Here is a 22,821-nt window from a genome sequence, read left to right on the forward strand (position 1 = left end):
CTAAAGAGGAAAAGAATATGCGATTAATGTTTCCTATTAAAAGTAGATGAATTAAATGACGAAGTTTGTAAATACGTAGGTTCGCTGTAGCTGGTCAATCGGACATTTAACGATTTACTTCGATACGAAAATCAATTGCGCATTCTTATACACGCATTTGTGTCCTCTTACACGTACTATGCGCGCGCGAACGCTCGCGCGAAATGCATTTGAAGCGCGAAGGTACGCACGTATTGCATTTTACGATGCGTCGTATGAATTACGATAGCGGAGGCTAGGTGATAAGGTACCTACGTTATAGAGATAACGAGTAATTAAGCGACAAAAAGCATAAAAATAAACAAGTTTACGTATACTCCACACTAGCGAATATGCCTTCATTATGGAAAGTGGCTCTGGCACGAGAGATGCACCAAACAATAAAGTTGCTACGGAAAAGAGAGAAAGAAAAAAAAAAAAATAGAGCGTAAAAGGATTGAAAGCGATGGTTCTCTTGTTTTTGATTTAAGCACAATTCCACACACACGCATACCTGAATCCCGCATTCTCTCGCTAATCTCCATTCCTGGCTTTCTTTAGCGTCTAATTAAGTTTCTGCATCACACAACCAGCGAGCATGAACGTTGCTCGATTATTAATTCGATTGAGTTAATTGATTTCGATTAATTTATTATGATTTTTGCTCACGCGAACGTCCCTCGCGTTCGCATTCACGCAAGTTATTTTATTTTGATTTCGTCCCGACGAAAGTACAGAGAAACATCGCTGATGCGAGTACTCGTAATATAAATAATCTTCTATATCAGGCTAAACGGAAAAAAATGAATTGAACGGCGCGCGGGCGATAATAGAGCGAGGTGATGAATTATATTGTTACGAACGATCTCGTTGCCAATCAAACGAGGCAACAGGTGAGCAATTACATACATCGCCGTATCGGCGACTCTTCTTTGGGGTTTCGTCGACACTTAAATTTGTACAAATTGTAAATAACCCGAATCTCTCGCGACAGAAACCCGCCGGTATCGAGGACGACGTGCAATGCGTCTCACTAATTTTTCAATTAAATTTAATTCCGAGGAAATGCGTTATCACCGATTCGTTAACAGTCTCGAAGTGGACCAAGAAGTTACATACCATAAGAAAGATTTCACTCGCGTGTCTTGCCATCGCGCTTAAAATGACGAGGCGTTAAGGAGGAGGTGCGCCTCAACGTTAATCGAATAGCGACGGATACGAGGATTTTAAAAATAACGAGACGATATTCTGTAATTTTCATGGGTTGATAACGTCGTGTTAACAAATGCGGAAAGGGGTATCTAAAATTACAAGAAGCGCGGGGATCGGGGCAGCTTTTCATTTAAGAATTTTAAATGCTTATGAGACATTACGTATTGCGCGATGGTTAGATTTTGTTTTTTTTTTTTATTTTTTTTTATTCTAATATTTTGGAGATTAAAGTATCCCGACTGGTCGATATTTGGCGGTAGACTGGGACGAAATAAAATGATTCTTGTCGCTTTCCTATCGGTAGTGTAGTCGTAGCGATCAGAGATATAAAATTGTGACGACTTGTTGTTAGTAACTAAGAGGCCTTAACATTATCAAGTTTACAATTATTATTGTACGTCGATAAAAAACTTAAGAGTAGCACGTATTTAGGCGAGTACCGTAAGGGAATCGTAACGATGAGCGAATACTGATTATACACACATACCTACTCGCTCGGATCGAGCGCGACTTCGTTTGATTTTTCGCCGATTGTTCGTTTTATTACGTCTATTATTAATAAATGCAGACGCACAAGCTTTGCAGAATTGCAAGCTACGCTATTGGCAGGGCGTGCCAAGTTTATGTAAGAGAATACAATAAAAATTCTACGGGCCAAGGACTCGTGACGATCCACATGAAGGATAACACCCAGCGACGAATTAATAAGATGAATTAAAAATATTCCGCTAAATAAAAAAATGTTTAACCGAGTCATCTTATGCTCTTCCGTTACGCGAAGTAAGAAAGAAAAGAAAAAGAAAAAATACAAATTTAAAATTACGTTGAACGGAATAGGAATTTAAAAAAAAATAAAGAACTTGAAATTAAGAGATAATAAAGTTACGCGTGAAATTAGACGAAGTCGTCTGATTGTACAGACTGCGTGTTCTCGGAGATATGCAAAAATATACATTGCAATTCGGTAATCTACAGGGTGTTCGGAAATACGTATGTTTCTTACATTTTACGTCTTCGTCGAAAGTTTAAATAATTTTATTTGAAGAGCAAAATAAGTTAAGATTTTGGAAATTTTATTTTATTTAAATAAAATTTTAATTTTATACGATTTATTTATTTTTTTTTTATTGCGTTTATTCTTTTCTATTTTTAATTATGATCGGCATAAAACACACGTCAGTTTCATAAGATATCGATCTGTTAATAGACGTGCCTATTACCAAACATCCTATTTACGAAGAGAACGAGCCTGTGGTCGAAGTTCGCTGTAATAAATACTCAACGATCCTTCGGAGGATTTCGAGGGGATATTGGCGTACTTGAAAGTAGCCCGAAGCCTTTTCAAATGTTTTAGCATTTAAGCAATCGCGAGGCTATCGATGTACATAGAAAATAGAACGTAGACGCTTCTTCGCTTTTCAAAGAGCATGCGGAAAAGTTTTTCCGCTATATATAACAAAAAAAGAAAAAGAAAAAAAAACAGAACGGATGATTCGCCGTTTTAGAACCTAAGAACCCTTTTACCTTAAGATTAAGCCTGCGGAACTAACTTTCGAAAACACACCTTGTACGATTTCGTTCTGATCTCTCGAGATGTCGAATAATTAATCTGCGACACGTAACGTTAAAGGCTCGATCGACGTATTTAAAATATCCGGGAGCGATCGGCTTCGGGAATAATTTTCGACATGGCTCTGCACATACTTCCCTTTTTTTTCTTTTTCACGCAAACGGTATTCGTGTAGATAGAATGATAACGTGATGTTTTCTAAGATCATCGCTGATCGAGTCTTTACCTCAAATGACATAATAATGACTGGGGATAATTGAGATTATCACGGCGACTGTAAGATAGTTCAGAGAATCTTCGGCGGGAGTGCTATTTTTTATAAATATTACTGAAAGAAAATCGGAGACAAAGCTTCAAGCACGGATACGCTCGATCTTCGATCATCAATTACCTCCGGCTTCGTGTTTTGTGTGTTTCTCGTTCTTGGTGTTTTGTCCTACGCCCTATAAGTAGAATTTAAAAAGCCTGCGATGCTCTCGCGTGTATATTATCAAATCCAACGAAATGATACATCAAGATTATTATTTTAAATTTGACTTAAAAAAAAAAAAAAAATTAATTAAATATTCGAACGTCGATAATTTAATGAGAAAAATCAGCACAAATATTTTTAATATGCAATAAATAGTTCAGAAAATAGCTGAGCAAATTAAATAATCACGAAAATTAATTTCTCCAATATATCTGACATGAAGTAATTATCAGGTATCGTTTATCAAGTTTTTGTGCTAAATAATTGACAAATTAATTTGTGGAGACAAGCACAGTAATTGATCAGCGATTGATAATTGTTTAATATTCAAAGGTGTAGATTCGCGGAATCCAGAAATTGCGAGAGCATCTTAATCACGGTCGGGATTTTATGAACTCCCGCGTCCGTGATTGAAAGGCAACTTAACAAGTAGACCCCTCGACAGGGGGCTCATGTGTCTAATTACTATTTATCATTAAGACCAATACAGCTAATGCGATTTTGTAAATAGAAATCGATGATCTTCGGTAGTGTGTACTCATACGCGTGAATAGGTAGGTGTAAGAACGAACAGATTCTTTCAGCGCGTCCTTCTCTTTAAGATTAATATTCGTCTACGTTTAACGGAATTCTTTCTTCTCGACGTGTCGACGCTACTATATTATGTGTAGACGTTAGTCGTTCAGGATTGTGTGCACGACGGGTGTGTATTTGTGTGCAATGCATAATTGTATCCCGGATGTGGCGCATTCGTTCGTGAATTCCATTCGCACCCACTCGAGTCGCTTTAAAGCTCACGGCCAAAATAATTTAGGGGAGCCGCTACTCTAGCAATGCCTTCTTACGCATTTCTACACACTCCGCACACCGATACATCTGCACGGACTGCCTGATAATTAAACGAGTCCTAAGATAATTTTACGTTTGGTCCCCGCTGACCGTTCGCGAATCTGTTGAATCTTCCAAAAGTCGTGCAAGATCAAAAACACATACAGGGTATGCGGCAAAACTTTTTGTTAAACGCAAGCAAGCAATGGCATTACAGGAATTGTACGAAAGACATTTCGCGACGCCGCGTTAAAAATCACGTTAGACTTTGGGTTTGCCGAGAAATTTACTTTTCAATAGCAACGAGACGCGTGTTCTGCGCGGGAGAAGTCTCGTTGCGACACCCGATTAATTATGGCAGCCGATACATCTATGTATAATAAACTAAATGACGTTCTTCTTCCTCTAGCCAACTCGAGGCGAATTTCGAAATTATCAATCGCTCGCGAAGAAAGCCTCACAATTTTAATCGCCCGAAAACACCCCTTCTTTCTCTCCTCCGTAAACCCCTCATCCCTACTGTGGTCTCTCCGACGTTAAAATATAGTGAAGAAGAAGAGGAGGAAAATATTTCGTGCAACAATAAGGAAAAAAAACGAGTGGAGCGTGTAATATACGTATATATTGTACCACAGTTAGAAAACGAGAAGAAAAAGTTATATATAAATATATAAATATATATATACATATATCTAGATATGTAGAAAGGCTGATCTCCGCCGTGTAATTTTTGTATTTTGAACAATTCGTGGCAAGCGACGCCGACGAGATGATTATTATTATTATCGCTATCATGGCACAGTACAACTCGTCGCGACGCTGATTGCATTGATATTAGTAGAATCAGCACCACTTTGTATTATAATTCAACGATAATTACATTTGGGGGACGGAAACGAAAGATGAAATATTATAAAAGCGCTGCGTTCCTCATTTCCGTTCTTTTCTGGAAAGAGGCGGAGAAAGGAAACTAAGATTGCGGAGGAAAATAAAGAGGCGATTGTACCTATAATTCGTGATCGATATGATACTTTCGCGGTGAGTTTTCGCAAAAAAGAAAAAAAAAATCGTGATATTTTAATTCTCGTCTGGGTGAGCTCAAATAAGAACATTATACTCTTTTGTTTGCCGAACTATAATTATCCTTTCAATCTAAATGCATAAAGAACGAAACCCTACAAAGTTTTTTTTTTAATTTTACTAGAAGAAACCATGCTACGCGCGCGCTATTTTTTTAAAGACCTCAATTACAATTAATCCGCGATTCTATAGGTCAGAACGTTGCTTTTTCATTTTATAGTTAAGTGTTTAACCCTCCCGATTAATTATTTTGGCACTTAAAGCGCCTTAGAAGAGTGATATTTCTCCCCAAATTACAACAAAAAAAAATATATATTGTGTAAAAACTCACCAATCGGCATGAGCATCAGCGGAGTTGTTGAGTTCTGCCGGTGGCTAAAACATAAAAAAGAAAATATTATTTTACACGTGCCAGGAAATTAATAAGATTAATAAAAAAAAAAGGTAAAAATTTTTTTTTAAGAAAGATTTAATTTAAAAAAATTAATTCTTACCTAAGAGTTGCTCCGCCGATGCAGGATGCCCCCCGGGCCTGCTCCTCCTCCCAGATGGGACGTGCCGAGCCATCCTTCCGCGAACAGGTCACTCGCGAACACCCCGACCGTGAATTTATAACCGCGAAATTTACTCAGTGAACACTCGCGTGTTACATGGTTCGGCACTCGCGATTAAAAGAAAGTCGTGTGTCGCAAAACTACGCCCGAATACTCAGCGGATCTCGCGGGACGACCGACGAACCGACCGCGGTTCGTATGATTAATATCGGCGGTGACGATACTCGTGGACGACGGCGGATGCAACTGCGTCGATCTGCAACAGAAAGAAATATCAAGTTGAATCGTAGTTATCGTGCCGTGAAGGGTTTTCGTTAAACGGAAGTGCGAATCACTTACGGCACGGAGACACGTGCTCGTTGCACAGTGTGTAGGACGTGTATGCTCGCGCGACCGCTGGAGAAGGACGGAGCGAGAGTGGGAGTAGTGGGGGAATATACCTAGCGCGCGGCACGTACGCTCTCGCTCGCTCTCACCCCGTCTCCCCCCATCCCCCCGCTCCCCCCGCGCCTATCTATTCGTCACTCTAGGCTATCTACTTGTTAAATCTATTCGATTTAATTGTAATATTTAATTAATATGTCCAGACAAAGACGGTACTTCCCACAGGTCGTCTTCGATGTCAAAGACCGTCTTTGTCTGGACATATTAATTAAATATTACAATTAAAACAAATCTCAAAGTCGCCGACTTAACAGCCGGAAGTTGACTCTCGCTTGGCGTGAAGCAAGCCAAGCGAGAGCGAACTAACAGCGTCGGTTTAAAGCGGCAACAATTAAAAAGATTAATATTTATTTAATCTAGTTCTCATATTTCTATTTGCTACCATCTCGTTGGCTATTAAAAAAGGGGGTTATACCTTACTTCATCCTTTAATACCGCTTGTTTTGTCGAGCTAAAAAATTAGTCACGGCTTGGTCCGACAAGAATTAACGTTTCGCGAATTTGATACATTTCCTCTTTGTATTTTATATAATGTACAGCACGTTGTAGCATAGAAGGGCGCATATTATATATAATATTACATACTTCGGCTAGATATCGGCAAGAATGATCCGCGAATAATATTGCGAAAGTTTACCGGGCGAACATTGCGAAGAAGCCTCTTCGCGAGCGATCAATCACGAGATTCGCCACTCGATCTCTTGATATTATACCTCGACATTATACATTGTAGATTAAAACCGTAACGCGTGATATAAGACTCAGTATAAGCCGTCATAACGAAGGGATTATGTAAATAGATGACAAATTGTAAAGAGAAACAAAGTAAAAATGTAACATCGATGCCTATCACAGTTCTACTTCTATGTAACGTAAGAAAAGAAGCAACCAATCACTGCTAATTGCTATACTAATGACTAAATGCAGTTTATTCTATCTGTATGTGTCAGTTTCTGATTGGACATAGATTTTGTATCAGCTTTTTCTCCGTGTAATAGCATATAGCCGATCGATTTCGAGATTCTCGATACCTTTCGCGTCCGTCTTTTCTCCCGCGTCGCTTACTATCTTACGTAATAATGACGACACAACTCGATTGCATTATTAAATCTCATTGAATCATTAAGAGACTCTAAAATGTAAGTAAAGAATTATAAAACCAAAATTAATATTTAATATAAACAGCCAGGTGAAAAATGGACGTATGAATAAATCGCTCCTTTCGAATTATGTTCGCGTAATATTATCGAGTTCCTCGAAATCGATTCTTTTTGAATCGTAGATTCAATCGTGTCTTTCATAATTAAGTAGGTTTTGTGTGTCACACTTGGCGATCGAGAGTACGTTTCGTTTCAGACCGTAAAGGATTAATCGGGTGTCTCGATTTGGAACCGTTTAATTCTAGACATTTTTTTTTTCGAATACGTCGATACATTTGTCATTTAATTTTTTTTTTTCTTTTTACGACAAGGACGTTAAACGGCGCTGAATATTTATCACAAAGCACGGTTCAAAAATAAAGGGGAAAAAAAAAACGAGCGCCTTCGCAACCGCTTGGACGTTGTCTCGATCGTCGATCCTGACCGGATATTGAAAATTCGTCGTGCACATGTCATAGATGTGTTTACGCACCACGTGCCAGGGACCGATTTCGTAAAAAAATTCGCGCGAACAATTCCTATCTCAAACGAATAATGCTGCCTGGAGAGTGTTGCGTGACAGAAATTATTCTAGCAAGTTATCGGCGTAACCTGCTAGAGTGTAGACTAAACAGATTAATAATTAAAATGACTGATATTTATAACACGCTGTATACTAGTAAGATTTATCACGCCGCTTAATTCATCCGGGATTAAATCATGGGACAATTACGTCCCCCTTTTCACCATAAACGTGTCATAGTCGTTTGAGACTCTACATAATTAAATCTTTATTATAATCAATAACTGTTCGGACTTTCCTAATTACGTGATTCTCGCGTACTTTAAGGAGTTTCGCAGAAAAAAAAAAAAAGAGATTTCCATTGCTATCAAGTCGAATATTAATTGCTGGACCGCAAGTAACAGAATCGATCCCGGGCACCCATTTCTTCTGGTACTAGTTGTAAATCACCGTGGAGGAAGTCACGTTTAAAATTATCGAATGCGATTCCGACGAGTCAAGGTCGGCACATTTTCTCGTTAATCCCGTTATCGAGCCGGCGTAATTGCGATAATTAAATCGAATCGAAATGAACTGCCCCTTCATCGCTCGATTTATTGGAAAGGCCCGTCTCTTTTGAACGGCCGGGATGTCTCGATACATATTTGCCTGCATCGTTGCAGAGAGCCAAACCTCGTAATTAGAATATCGTACAGCCGACCGCAGCCTTTCTTCGAACCCTTTCTTTCCTTTTACGAATTAATCACGTAACGAGGCATTTGCGAGTCGTGTCGCGAACGGTGCAAAATCGAAGCACGTGTTTCTTTTCTTTTTAATAAAAATTAATAATTTAGAAAATGATTGCTGAATCGACGTAATTGTATTTGGCTTTCGGATAAACGCATAAGACATCAGTGACCATTAAAAAAAAAAAGAATAAAAAGTACTGAAGACTGGCAATCAAAATTATTGTAAGCTGATCTCGCGGAGATTTATTGCGACGGCCGGCACGATCGCGATCGGCGATCGACCTCATAAATGGCGCGCTTACACCGCACGATTATGCTGCGATATTACTTGTGAAACAATATATTAACATATCTATTGCCCAATACGTCGATCGGAAAATATGCAACAGAGTCAGGCGAGGAATAATCAGGTTATAATTACAATATTATTAATTACAAAAGTCAAGGAACAAATAATTGACGACACTTTCGATTACGGCTGATCGTGAAAATCAACGAAATCTTCATTGATGTAACGCGGTTCTCGTACGAAAATTGTGCAATGTAAGCACGCCATTGGCCAAATATTTTTTTCGCGATCGCGAAAGAGAGTCACGAAGAAGACTGGTTCCTTTCCTTCCGCGACAATGACCAAGATTAAGTCACGTTTTTTTAGCGCATCGTAATGTACAGATTATCGTTGTTGTAGCTACAGGTGATAAATATCGTCGTTTTAGTCGTTTGTCTAATTCCGGTTTTCAAATACTGTATACACGCTCGTATATATACACACATACCTATATATATGTATATGTGACCGTCGATCGTGCCGGCGGAAAAGATAATTTGACGCGAAATTAATTAAAAAAAAAAAAAAGAAAAAAGAAAAAGAACAGAAAAAAAAGGTGACTCCACAAAACTTCCCTTCTAAATTAAGCACGAGCCGTGCACACGCGCGGCCAGTTTTTTCGAGTAAAATTGCGCGTCTGATGTATAATTAGTGAGTAGATATAGATAGGTACCTGCATTTCAAGAAATTTAACATGCTTGGATAGATCCTCAATAAATCGTTATACATGTTTTGATAAATGTCGACGTCTGTTAATTAATTCTCCCGCTACCAAATAACCGATTGTTACCTAACGAGTTTCAATATCCTGATTTATAGCGAAAAAAACCAGTTCTTAATCAAATTGAAAATTTTTACAGAACTACACTTACGCGGGATCCAGTACTTCATCTTCTACATCCCAAGAAAAGGAGCAGACGACTATCTTTACAGAACTTTACCGAGGAACCGGCCGTTCAGAAAAATTGTAAAAAAATTAATTAACCAACGTTGGAATATCGCGGAGAAACCTGTTGTACACACAGAGTCCTCAGAAATCACAGACGCAAAAGAAAAATTAATTACCACCGTTCCCTAAAATAAAAGCCTTTCGCGCGCGTATAATTGACGGAGATGAGATCCGGTCTCGGCTTTCAAGTTTCCGTGGCTCTGTTTTCTGTTCGGCGCGCGGTCTACGTGTTGCGTGCGAGATGCGATTTCGCGCGTGCGAGGTTTATTTGCGTGCCGATAAAAGCGAGGTGGCGGCGGCGACGGCGGGTTGTCATGAGGCCAGCGCGATGCCGATGCTGAAGCTACCGGCGGCGACATAGTGATGTAACGGTGGAAAATAAAGCGGTGACTCGCTGGTATGGATATTGGTACCGTGCGCTCGGTCGTCGCGCACGCGTAAATACCCGCGTTGTTGATCCCGCCGTTCTCAAGCGAAGAAACTTCTGCAATTCCTGCCGGCAGTTTTTTGGAAGTCGCCCCGCGCGTCCGTCGTGCCGATGCCGCCGCGTTCCCGGCGACTTTACACGTGCGAAACGCGCTCCGATTCCGCGAGAACAACGTCCAGAATATATTCTTACAGCCGCGTAATTACTTCGACGCGCGAGTGATTTTTCCCGAATTTAATCGCGACCTCAATCGGTCCTATTCTTTTTTTTTTGTACCCGTGATCACCGACGTGACTTCTTTATTCGGCACGACGACCGTGAAACCGCCCAATTAGTCGGGACGGATCACAATTCGCAGGTAAGACTGAACGAAGTGACACGATCAGGGATTATCTTTTCAGCGTGATCGCGACGACGAGATTTTATCACGTACGTGAGTGAAAACGAAAACAAGTCTTCGTGGACCCTGAACGATAGTAAATATTATAACAAACGTTACGGATGGAAATTAACGCTGCATTTCTCGAAGGCAAAGTGTTATTTGGATATTGCCGGTGTACGTTATACTTTTTTTATTAATAAATAATAAATGCGTGAACGATTCGAGACGACTGATCGCTTTCACGACGAATACATATCAGAGTTTGTGTTTGAACGCAATGTTTCGAAATAGAGAGATGAACGACTCGGTTCCCATTTAAATTATCGTGAGGAAGATTTTAAATCAGAAAGATAAGAAATAATAGGGTTCAAACAGGCGATACGAGCAAATACTACTGCGAGTAATCTAAAAAAGAAATCTCCAAGATCCCGTCATATCCTATTTTTATTGTAGGAAAAGTTTTCTGGTCGCCGTCGTGTGCTCGTGGATCATAAATCACAATCGTGGGTTAAAAAATTATTATACCAGGAATACTGCCAAGACGATAAAAGCTCCGCTCGAAAATAAAGAAACGCCTTACTCTTTTTAAAAATAATTTTCAGTTTCCTTTTACGTATCAATTGATTAAAATTCCATACGAATTATCTCGCGTTGAATCAACGTTATCATTTAATCCGTGAAATTATGACGCGGGAAAAAAAAAATAGAGGCTAGCTCTGCGTCGCGTTGCGCGCGATATTAAGACAAATAGCACGATTGTCAAGGCAAATTAAGGGTAACATTAATTAAAATGTTGCAAGCGTTTTCAATTAGCTATGCGATTAAGATCTTGATTGCAGTCGCGGTCCATTTACGGCTTCGAGTCGATACTTTTTTCAACCTTCTTAATCTAGCTCCTTCTGTTTCTATCGTGACTTAATTTATTTACTTTTATAACTAATAAAGATAGAATGATAAAAAGATAAAAAAAACTGACGGAAGAAATAAAATTAAATGATGCCGCGCGACTTGTTGAGAGATAAACTTTTTCGGCGTTGGCTCTCGTCAGGGAATAAAAAAAAGGTGCTAACGTACGACAACTTTCACGAGGCAGGTCCCGAAGCATACTCGGGCATCAGGATGACGAGGACAAGGTCTACGAGGAGGGAAACCGCGTACAGAGAACCGTGCGACGGCTCGAATGATGCGGAGCAAGAAGTCGCGGCGGCTTGACACAGCTGATCGAGATCGTCACCGGGACTGATCACGGAAATCATGGGCAACGGGCCGTCCTGCTGCGCGTATCGCGATAAAAAGGTACGTGATGCACGAGCGCATTTTGCCACGGTATCAATGTCGCGATGCATATCGCTGATAACGCGCGGGCCAACGTTATTACTCGGCGTTTGTGCAAGATGGCAGCACGCTGCCTTCCTGGCGCGAGATACTGGATGCTGAGTCCGCGATAAGATTCCCGTCTATCGCTATCAAACGCAGGATGGATGCTAATTACGCTCGCAGCCTAATCTCTTTGTCTATTGAAGCACGATCGAAGTTGTTGAATTTAAAACACAGCGAACGATCAATAGAAAAAAGACAAAAAAAAAATGCACGAGTTTATGTAACCCTTTGTCGTATAAGTTAAACACTTTTATTCCTAACAATTATTTTTTTTTCTTTTTTTAACAATGCGTTAACTAATATCTCTCTGCCCGATTCTACTGGGTTGTTTTTCTTTTCGATGGGTTCCGTGGGAGAAAGGCAGAATCGTTAAAGGCTACCAAGTACGCGACGCGTATAGTTGTTACTTTTTTCACATCGAGAGTGGAATCTACCAGCGGTACCTGTGCCGGCGATCGGTTGCGCAGCCGATCGGCATCGTTAGATCTATCGACGGCGCATTGAGGCAAAAACGTGCGCCTGGTTTATAAGGAGATACTAATGGGAAACGGGATAAACGGGCGCCCCCACGGGGAAGAGACTTCGCTTCTTTTTATCTATCCTTCGTTGCGATAAATATCACTTTGCAACCGCGACGGAACGAGCACGCGGCCTTCGAATCGAGAATAAACGAGTGATCGTGTCATGTTGTACATATGCTGGCTCTGAGAAACAGAAGTCTCAGCCGAGACGTGCTTTTGAAACCGACACTTGATTCGCTAAAGTGCCGCCCTAATTAATATACTGAGGTTTCAGAACGCAATACAGTTTCAGGTCGTTTGAAATAAAATGTTTTTTTATTCTAGTTGTTAACTGTTTTTTTATTGTTCGACATATCGTTGAAGGAACAGAAAGTTTGTACTTTCTGGTGAAAGAAAAAATTCATGGCATTTATTATTTGCTACGTGCCAAAGGCTCAGCTTTCTCTGAAAGCTCTTTTCCCCTCCCGAAGTGACGCAATTTATTGTTAAATAAATAATACATAGTCGCAAAAACAAATCGTACACGCCGGGAACCTCTCTGGTCAAATATAATTATTTTCCGAACGCACAAAGCGCCACCATTTGCATACAGAGTATTCGACTGCCGGCGAATGAATGATAAAAAGCGTAAAGAGCGATAAAAACCCGGCGCGGCATTATTCCGCTGATATTTCCAGAGTAACGAGCGCACTTACCAAGAATAAATCCACCGGGAAAAGTGTTTTATAACGCAAAATTAATCGACAGTAATGTACATGATAAGATCCGAGAAAGTCGGTCGCTTCGCGATCGTTCTCCGCTCAAGAATTGATACGCGGCCGTAAAGTATAAGCCGGAGAATCTCTTTCGTCAAATACAATTATTTTACAGCGTACAAAATTACGCCGCTAGCGCACCGAGAATTCGGCAGCCGGCGAAGGAACGTGGGAAGCATAGAGACCGATAATACGGCGCGCGCTACCCCCCCGCCCACGAAGGTCGCGCGCGAGCCTCTGTTTGGGTATCTCGACCGCCAGCGAGATTCCAGAACGTGTACAAAAACATATGCGGCTTATTAAAGCTGAATATTATATTTCGCTTACTTTTCTACGATGTATCCACGGTCCACGAAGCTGGGATGCGTCGCGATGCCTGCCGAGGAAGGTGGACGTCGGTCGAGCTCCGGATTCAACGGGACGAGGGTTGATTTACAGCACTGCCAATTGCACTTCTCTCGGGGCTGAATCGCATTCGTCGGCGGAACTTTCCTCGATGTATCCACGGCCCACGGTAGCTGGGATACGTCGCGATGCCTGCCGAGGAAGGTGGACGTCGGTCGAGCTCCGGATTCAACGGGTCGGCGGTTGATTTTCAGCACTGCCAACGGCACTTTTCGCGGGTCGCGTCGCGCTCAGAATAGCCACCACCAGCGGAAGTTGGTAGTACCAAAAATACTAGGTCACTCGAAGTTCGATTGCGACGGGCTTAAGCCACCGTTCGCAATTCACGTGATAAAGGTGATGGATGCGATCGACACTTTTCTCACTCGCGAATTCTCGCGATGGTCCAGAGAGGCGTTTGCAGGCGCGTGATAAATACCGCCGCCTACGTTGTCGAGGCGCGAGTCCGCGCGTTGAGAAAATATCTCGCTGGTTGTTACGGCAACACAACCGGAAGGGCATTTTTATGTGTCCGCGTAATGCTAAATCGTATGCTTTTCTCTAATTGTTCGCGTCGACGTAGGCGAGTGGGCGCCAGCGAGTCCCGGGGCGGGCATAGTCGACCTGCCGCGGCGTGGAGTCGCGTGAAAACAGTCGCGAATCGGCGGCGGTGCGGCGGCAGCGCGGAGCTCGGCGGCTTCACGGCTTCAGTGCGATGCCGGCGGTCACATTGGTAACACGAAATTGTCCATTACTCCCGATTTCGAGAACGCCGCGGGGGCCGAGTATCGCGCGCGGAGCCCGTCCCCCTCGTCGGAAAGTCGTCGGCAACGAGAAGACGCGTATCGTGCCCCGGTGGCCGCGATCTACCCCCCGGTTGGAGGAGCTTCGGTCTCGACGCCCGTTCCGTGGCGCCTTGAGCAACGTGAGCGTCCGCCGAATTTTCGCGAACGGCACGTGTTCAATGTGACCTCATCGTTACCTCTTTTGTTGCGCAGGTTGCGGAAGATGGACCGTTGCTTTCGAACCGTCTCGAACGGCACGGCGCGTGTAGGCGTAGCGAGAGAGGGGAGAGGTGAACCGTGCACGGCGGGCCAAGTGCTCGCGCGAGCGTACAGTGATCGTGTGGGGGAAACGGTGCGCAGCCTGCGCAGGTGAGTGGCGCGAGCTCCCACGACGCATGCGCGGGCTGTTGGGCACACCGTCGTCGTTCGAATTACGTGTCGATCGGGATCAAGATTACTTTCGGCGTTACGCGCTCGAAATTTGGATCGCACGCCCGACTCCCGCGGCCCGAGACCCGCCCGCGTCCCGCCCGCGACCCGCCCGCGACCGTCGGTTGTCCGCTTGTGCCCGCTTGTGTCCGCTTGCCTCGAATCCGGCCGTCGTCGTCACGGTGCTACCTGAGTGCGTGCTGGCGAGACGGCGAGTCGGCGGCTTGTCACGCGTCGCGTGTGATGGTGCAGTGAGGAGACCTTCCGGGAGAGGAGAGGAGATACACGAAGGACCGCGAGGGAACGAAAATGCGTACCACGGCGCCGCCGAGAACCGTCAGGCAGTTCCGCAGGAACGCCAGCCACGATGCTCCCCTCAACTACAGGAACCGACTGGTACGTTCAAAGCCGTCTTATGCATGCGCATTTCTCTCGAGATTCCTTCCGAGGTTATTCTCCATTTTGTTACATTTATTACGTGCTTATATGTGACATTTACGTAACATTTATGTAATATCCGCGCGCGGTTACGACAGGAGGAATTAAACCAGCTTTAATGATCTAAAGGTTACGACGGTGGTACTTCGTCTTCGTACTTGTCCAATTCGTTTTCCGCATCACGGTACCATTCGCGTTCCAAACGACTTCAATAATTTTTATTTTATTTATTTATTTTCTTATTTATTAATTTTTTTTCGAAAAGGCAAATGGGAGCCGTGCGGGATTTTTTGATGCAACAAACTGCACGAACACGCGAGAGAGGTAACCGGTTCCCTTCCTTATAAGCTTTAAACATGCAGCTCCCTTTCACCTTTGCGAGAGACTTATCGGCGTCGTTCGTGCGTGAGATAGAACACTTTTTTACATTCGCACCGTCCCGAGGTGCGTTTGAATTCGCGCGTGGTATTAAACCACTCAATTCTCACGCGAGATTGCAATTAGTCGCGTTATTTTAATCCAGAAGTCCCGTCGTAGCTGAAAGTAATTTTGTCTTATATTTTATTTCACTCGAGAGCGTTTATCTTGGTCTGAAATTAAGAAGCTACTTCGTACGAGGCGTTTCTCAATTTTAATATAATACATGATTATGTAATTAACGAAGATTGTTTTCTTTTTTGTTTCGCAAATAAAGAATAGGTAGATTTATCGAGATTTAACTTCACGAATGCACGCGATTATAACGTTTATTATATAAATTATTCGGATGATGATAAGGAAACGTTTAGGGAAAATCCCAGACGAGATAAATCAGAATAACCATCGCTGATTTTGTTGCGATATTGGTTATTTCCGGTTTCATAAACGCTTTCGTACCTTCAACAATTAAACCGTCGTAAAAAAAAAAAGATAATTAACTATCGTGTACGGTTGTCTATGATTAAATGGCGATTATTCGCTCGCGAAGCTTGACTACCTTTTTTTACGACTTAATTATCCGATCCCGCAATTGCAATTGTCGGCTGCAAATGCGCGAAGACTGTATATCGCAGCGTTAGGTCAATATTTACAAGACAAACTCATATTACCGCGATGCAGAGAATTATGCACATGTAAGTCATCTGCTTATTGTTACTGCAAAGTTGATAATTGACTAAATTACATTTCACGATAACTCAATCAATTTTTTTTTCTTTTTCTTTAACGAGAAATCACTGGGAAAGACTTCAAATTAAAACGTTTGTAACATAAAATTAAAAAAATTAATTTCTGATATTTTTTAAAAACTCGGGATCGCGTTTGATCGGCGAAAAATTATCGAATACGTCTGAAAATTAAATCGCGAGCTTAAAAAAATGGGAAACAAAAATGAGCACGTGCCGCGCATAGAAAATATGCTGAAACATGAACATACGATGCGACGCTCGAAAATGAGAAACGCTTTTGACCGTCAACAGCGACTCACGTCAAAGCAATGCACGAGTCGCAAATTCTTTTTTTTTTTTTCTCTCTCTTTTTTTTCTTCTGCATCACGGGCGATGTTTGTCACGCGGTTTGTATCGACGTCGGAGATTTTTCAAAATTGGCAGATGCAGCCACCGCCGATGCATCATTAACGCACATTTAACATTGCAAACACGCCGCCCACGCCTGTCGACGGTGTCAGCCTTGGCCGACATTTTCATCATTACTTTTCCGTTTCTTTTTTATAATGAAACTAATAAAGATCGCGCCCGCGGCGCGATTGAATTATTTATGAGATTCGGGATGGAAACGACGTTAATGACAATTTTTCCTCGGGGATTCTTTGCGCGCGTTGTAAAATTGCACGTTGCGAGCGGCGCGCGTGCGAGATTGCTGCGTGACTTTTAACGTCGAAGAGAACGGCGGATTGAAATTGTGATTGACGAACGATTTTATTCATACAGACGCGTTGGGCTTCATAAATTCTATTTGCGAGATTCGTTTGAAATAATTTGCAGCGGCGAGTCGAGTCAATTTTTGTATTTCTCAGGTACGAGATTTACTAATTAACCCTCCGAAAGATTTGTAACAAATAATACATTATTATTACTCGAACAATATTGGGGGCGGGAATTTACAAACATTTTTATCTTACACGGACATCTGAAATTCTGAGATCTTTATTACGATGCTTTTTAACAGATTAATACGAGACAATTATTAATCATTGTCAAACGCTTTTTCTCATAAATCTCACGTTAACGAAAAGAGTAGAAATTATCTTGGTAGCTTGTAAACATTCGTTGATATAATTGATGATAAAGCGGTCTGCCGGTACCATCGATGATAAATCGATGGAGGGAAAGCCGATTAATAATCCGACCTTCGACCTAATCTGCGATTTATGTTCTATCTTTGGCATAGGAACTACGAGATCTCGACCTTGCGACGTTGATAGTGACCATTAATGCATAAATCGTGTAACGATACGGGCGCCGATTATACGTGACAAATGTTTCGAATGAGAAATGTGTCTCAAAAGGGAACGAGGGTGAGAGAGAGAGAGAGAGAGGAGGGGGAGATAGGGGGGAAGAAAGTGAGAAGCGAAAAATAAGAATCAAGGAGATCTCGTTTATCGGGACTAGATCTCTCTCGATCGCGAATAATGATTACTGTCGGCGAACAATGACGAGCCTTCGATCATCGTCGACGCAACTGCGCGGCGGTTTTAACGCCGAGTCTGAAATTATACTAATGAGAGAAGTAAAACTTAAAAGGTTGCATTGGCGAGCATTAATGCAACGCTGATTGAACGTTGCGACGCAGCGTTGCGATCAGATAAACGTCTATCTAAGTTTCCATTTAGCGCGGACATTTGTTGTAATGAAGTCGATTTTTCTCAGCGATACGATCGGCGTTTGCTTTAATAATTAATATTTGCTTAAGCTGCTTACGACCGGCGGAGGCAAACGATAAAATGGTAAACGGAGAAGTCTGTGGAAATCACTTAATAACGATGTTCTTATATAAAATGTTAAGGATTTATGGGCGAATTGAATTACTTTTTGCAGCTTCGTGATAATTATTTTTCTTGGATTAATTTTGAGTCGCTGTTGATTAGAAATTATGCGATAGAAAATTTATATGATTGTACACTGAAAAAGAATTGCATTAAATAAACTAAGCCTTTCAATTAAATCCAGATTTAATTAATCCAACAAAATATTTAATAAACCGAAGTAAATTGTGGTTTAACACAGACGACAATTTACTTCGGTTAAATAATAATTTTGTTATATTAACTAAATCTGGGTTTAGTTCAAAGGCTTAATTTATTTAACATAATTTTTTTTTCAGTGTAGATTAATTTTTAAATCTACCACTAAACACAGAGCGATCGCGTCGATAGCATGCCGCAGGTAATTTGCGATTACTAAATCACGGTTCGTTACCGTTGTAATAATGGATAAACGTGGGTATTGCGAGTAAAATAATTCTCCGATTATCTTCGATACCAATGGAATTACAATTAAGTAGTTAGTACAGCAGCATTCTTTCGCGAGGGTACGAACGACCGATCACGTCGATGAGAATGTGAGTTTCTGCATGTTCGATCGATTCATCCGCGATTCAAGCGTGGAACGTTGCGGAGAAAATAAGTAATAGCGTCGCTAATAGCGACAAATTGCAGCGTCTTGAGCAAAAAAAAAAAAATTGCGTGAATAATTATTTTAAATAGCTGGAATGCGTTTCCCGACGAACCCGCGATACTTTATGCAAATCCATCCCGCTCGTCGGATACTGGTTCTCGAGTGTCAGGCTTCGTGCACAATGGCTGCTGTATCGGCGACAGTGAAAGTAGCTGCATAACTGACAATCTATGAACAATCTTCAGGTCGTGATTCTCTCCGCGTTTATCGGCAATTAAGATTAACTACGCTCCGTCGGTTCGCAATCTCGTCGATCCCGATTTTCGCAACGAGAGCTCCGCTATTAATAACGTTTCTGCGCAACCTCGAGAGACTTGCGATTGCCGTTTATTCAGTGATCGAAACGTTGCTTTTATTATTTTGAGAACTTTCGTACGCGACAGAATCGTTTAATCGCATTCGTCGGAGAAGGTATCGCGGTAACTCGCGAATTTACGGTTGGGAGAACGGACAGGCACCGAGAGAAACGTACGTACGTTTAACGGCGAGAAGACCCGCGCCGATCGCTGAATGAAATTTAAGTGGGTCGCGCATGAATGAAATCGTGCTCGCTCGTTTCGTTTCATTCGCGCGGATACTACATGCCCGCACGTTCACTCTCGCTGGTCGCGTGTAGGCGACCGGACGTGATTTAAAGCGATCGCGGTTGACCGGCTGACAAAGTCGGTTCTTAGCGATTTGAATTTTTCATTGGTCCGTGGCAGTCCCTCTTTCCCCGCTAATTTTTTTTTTTGGACACTTGAAATGAGGTTGATTAATTTTACTTGAAAAACTTACGCGAGATCGTAATTATCATGTCGGTATATAATTAATTCGAAACGTTTAAATGTTTTAAATCACAAAATTTCGAACGGATTTTTTTTATGGAATTAATTAATTTTTTTAACAGCCAATCTTGTATTTTATTTTTGCATTTAAAGTTAATTGAGAGATTGATAAATCTGGATTATCTGAGAATTCAAATTGCTTAATGCTTCCCCGATAATGATTATTTAAATGGCACCGGTGTCTGGATATGCATAAACACGTGCGAGATGTGCGTGACAGCTTCGCGATGTTCTTTCGCGTCTCGTGTTACCGTTCTTTATTTTTCATGTACGGCATTTACAAGTCGATCGGTTTAATCAATTCGATCGCAATCACGTTTCAGAACGAGATCCTGTATCTAAGAGATCTCAATTTTCATCGACAATTTATATTGACATTAATTAACCCGTGATCGATAGCATTTCTTTTCCATTCAGTGTTTGATATTTGATACGTTGACGTGTAATCGACTTTGATTTATAATTAGACTAATCGACGATGTTTTCTTTTATCGAACACGATATCGTTGCTGCCGTTTGATTCTTTACTTCAAATAATAATATTTTTAACGTAAAAACGCCACGAAGTTATTATTAGAATTATAAATTATAAATCTACTGCGTGTAATTAAAAGAAATAATTTTTTTAAGAAACATAAAAATATCCGGACTGTTAGATTAATTTTGGGACTTAACTCGTGATCGATAGCATTTCTTTTTCATTCAGTGTTTGATATTTGATATGTTGACGTATAATCGACTTTGATTTATAATTAGATTAATTGACAATGTTTTCTTTTATCGAACACGGTATCATTGCTGCTGTTTCATTCTTTACTTCAAATAATAATATATTTAACATAAAAGCGCCATGAAGTCATTATTAAAATTCTAAATTATAAATCTACTGCGTGCAATTAAAACAAATAATTTTTTTAAGAAACATAAAAATATTCGAATTGTTAGATTAAATTTAGGACTTAACTCGTGATCGATAGCATTTCTTTTCCATTCAGTGTTTGATATTTGATATGTTGACGTATAATCGACTTTGATTTATAATTAGATTAATTGACAATGTTTTCTTTTATCGAACACGGTATCATTGCTGCTGTTTCATTCTTTACTTCAAATAATAATATATTTAACATAAAAGCGCCATGAAGTCATTATTAAAATTCTAAATTATAAATCTACTGCGTGCAATTAAAAGAAATAATTTTTTTAAGAAACATAAAAATATCCAGACTATTAGATTAATTTTGGGACTTGGTCGAGCAGGAGTTTTATGACGAGGACAATTCGGGAGCTCGAAAGTAAATAGTCGAACTCAGAACAGCGATAAAATACGTTCAGGTTTGCTCGGTTGTGTTTTGTTTTGGTGAAGGAAGCCTCGAGCTCGGCGAGCGAGTCGAAAAAATGTAAACAGATTAACTCGGCGTCGAGCTTGGAGCTACCGAGAATTCAGTGCGAGAAGGACAACAGTCAACTGCTGATCGAGCCTATCGTCTCTCTCGCTCTTTCTTCTCGGTCCTCTCTTTCCCTCCAAGGGCCGAAATCACTAGCGGCCATCTTAGTCTAGTTGCGGAGACCCGGGCGCGCGGACGTGTTGTTAATCGCTCCGCAATTACGCGCATTTTCTACCGCGAACGGGAAGCCCCGCGTGCGAAATAAGTGTCGACGTCGTCGACCCGGGTCCGAGCGGATCGTTTTCGATGCCCCTGTGCTGTCCCGCTCGTCGTCCTGTGCTTCTTTTCGCGCTTCGAAAAAGTATCTCGGAACGACAATGTGACGTCACGGGCGCAGCGCCGCGCGCGGAGCGTCCGACGTGAATTGCGCCGGAATTGCGTCGGGCATTTCCGAGGTCCGAGCTCCCATTATGATTTTTTTCGGCAGGTTCCGGTAACCGCCAATGTCAGAGCGTGAGATTCGCGCCTTTTCCCGTCATTGTCGTTCGCGGTCTGGACGCTCGTCCCGTTTCGGGACAGTGACTTTGAGAACATGTGAAGGATTAAGTACCGCGGGGAACGTTTCGTCTCGAATGTGACGCTCGACGTGTCGCGGCCAGGACATTCGTCCCGTTTCGTGCCAGTGACTTTGAGAACTTGTGGAGGATTAAGTATCGCGGGGAACGTTTCGTCTCGGACGCGGTGCTCGACGTGTCGCGGCCGGTCTCATTCGCTGCTCTAGTGCTAGTTTATCGGCGTCGTTCGTTCTGCCGGTTCTGCGAGAACCGATCGGAAGTAACCTAGCTTTGCGTCGCGGCCAGTGCCTCGTGCCGACGTCGAGGACGATTCGAGGGAAGACTTGACGTAAGCGAGCAACGCCAGGAATGTCGAGAGTGCAGATTTCAACAACGAATAATCGTTCATCGCGTCTGTTGATCTTAATCGTAAACAAATCGCCGCGATAATCCGTCGTCATTTTTCTGGTCGTTCGTCTCTCGGTTAATAGTGTTAGTGATAGTGACTGTGACTTAAAGTGCCTGCAATACATTAGGATAATCCGGAATACTGCCACGGGAGGATGGACGGAAGGACGGACGAGACGAGAGGAGGTAGGACGGATGAGACGAGAGGAGAGAGGACGGATGAGACGAAAGGAGAGAGGACGGACGGACAGACAGAAGGATGGAGAATAACCTAACCCAGCTGGCAGATAAAAATGTAAGTGAACCGGCAACACGCCGTCAATCATAGATCACTCAATCTTAATTATCTTACAGAAATTGATATAATTAATTAATAATCTAATGTAATAATATATTATATAATAATATACATATATTTATAATAACGTGCGCGCATGGTTTTTTTTTTTTTTTTTTTTTTTTTTCCCTTAGTAAGATGATAAGATTGATGTGTGAATATAATAATAATACACCTTCTTCTGTTACGAAATTGTTGTAAATTATTAATTACTATTACCGGCAATACGCACGTCAAATAGGACGGTGTGAATCACACGCTTTATTTCGAGAAAGATTCAAAGTAGC

This window comes from Cardiocondyla obscurior, linkage group LG23 (genome assembly GCF_019399895.1).
Source record: "Cardiocondyla obscurior isolate alpha-2009 linkage group LG23, Cobs3.1, whole genome shotgun sequence".
In the NCBI taxonomy this organism is placed as follows: Eukaryota; Metazoa; Arthropoda; class Insecta; order Hymenoptera; family Formicidae; genus Cardiocondyla; species Cardiocondyla obscurior.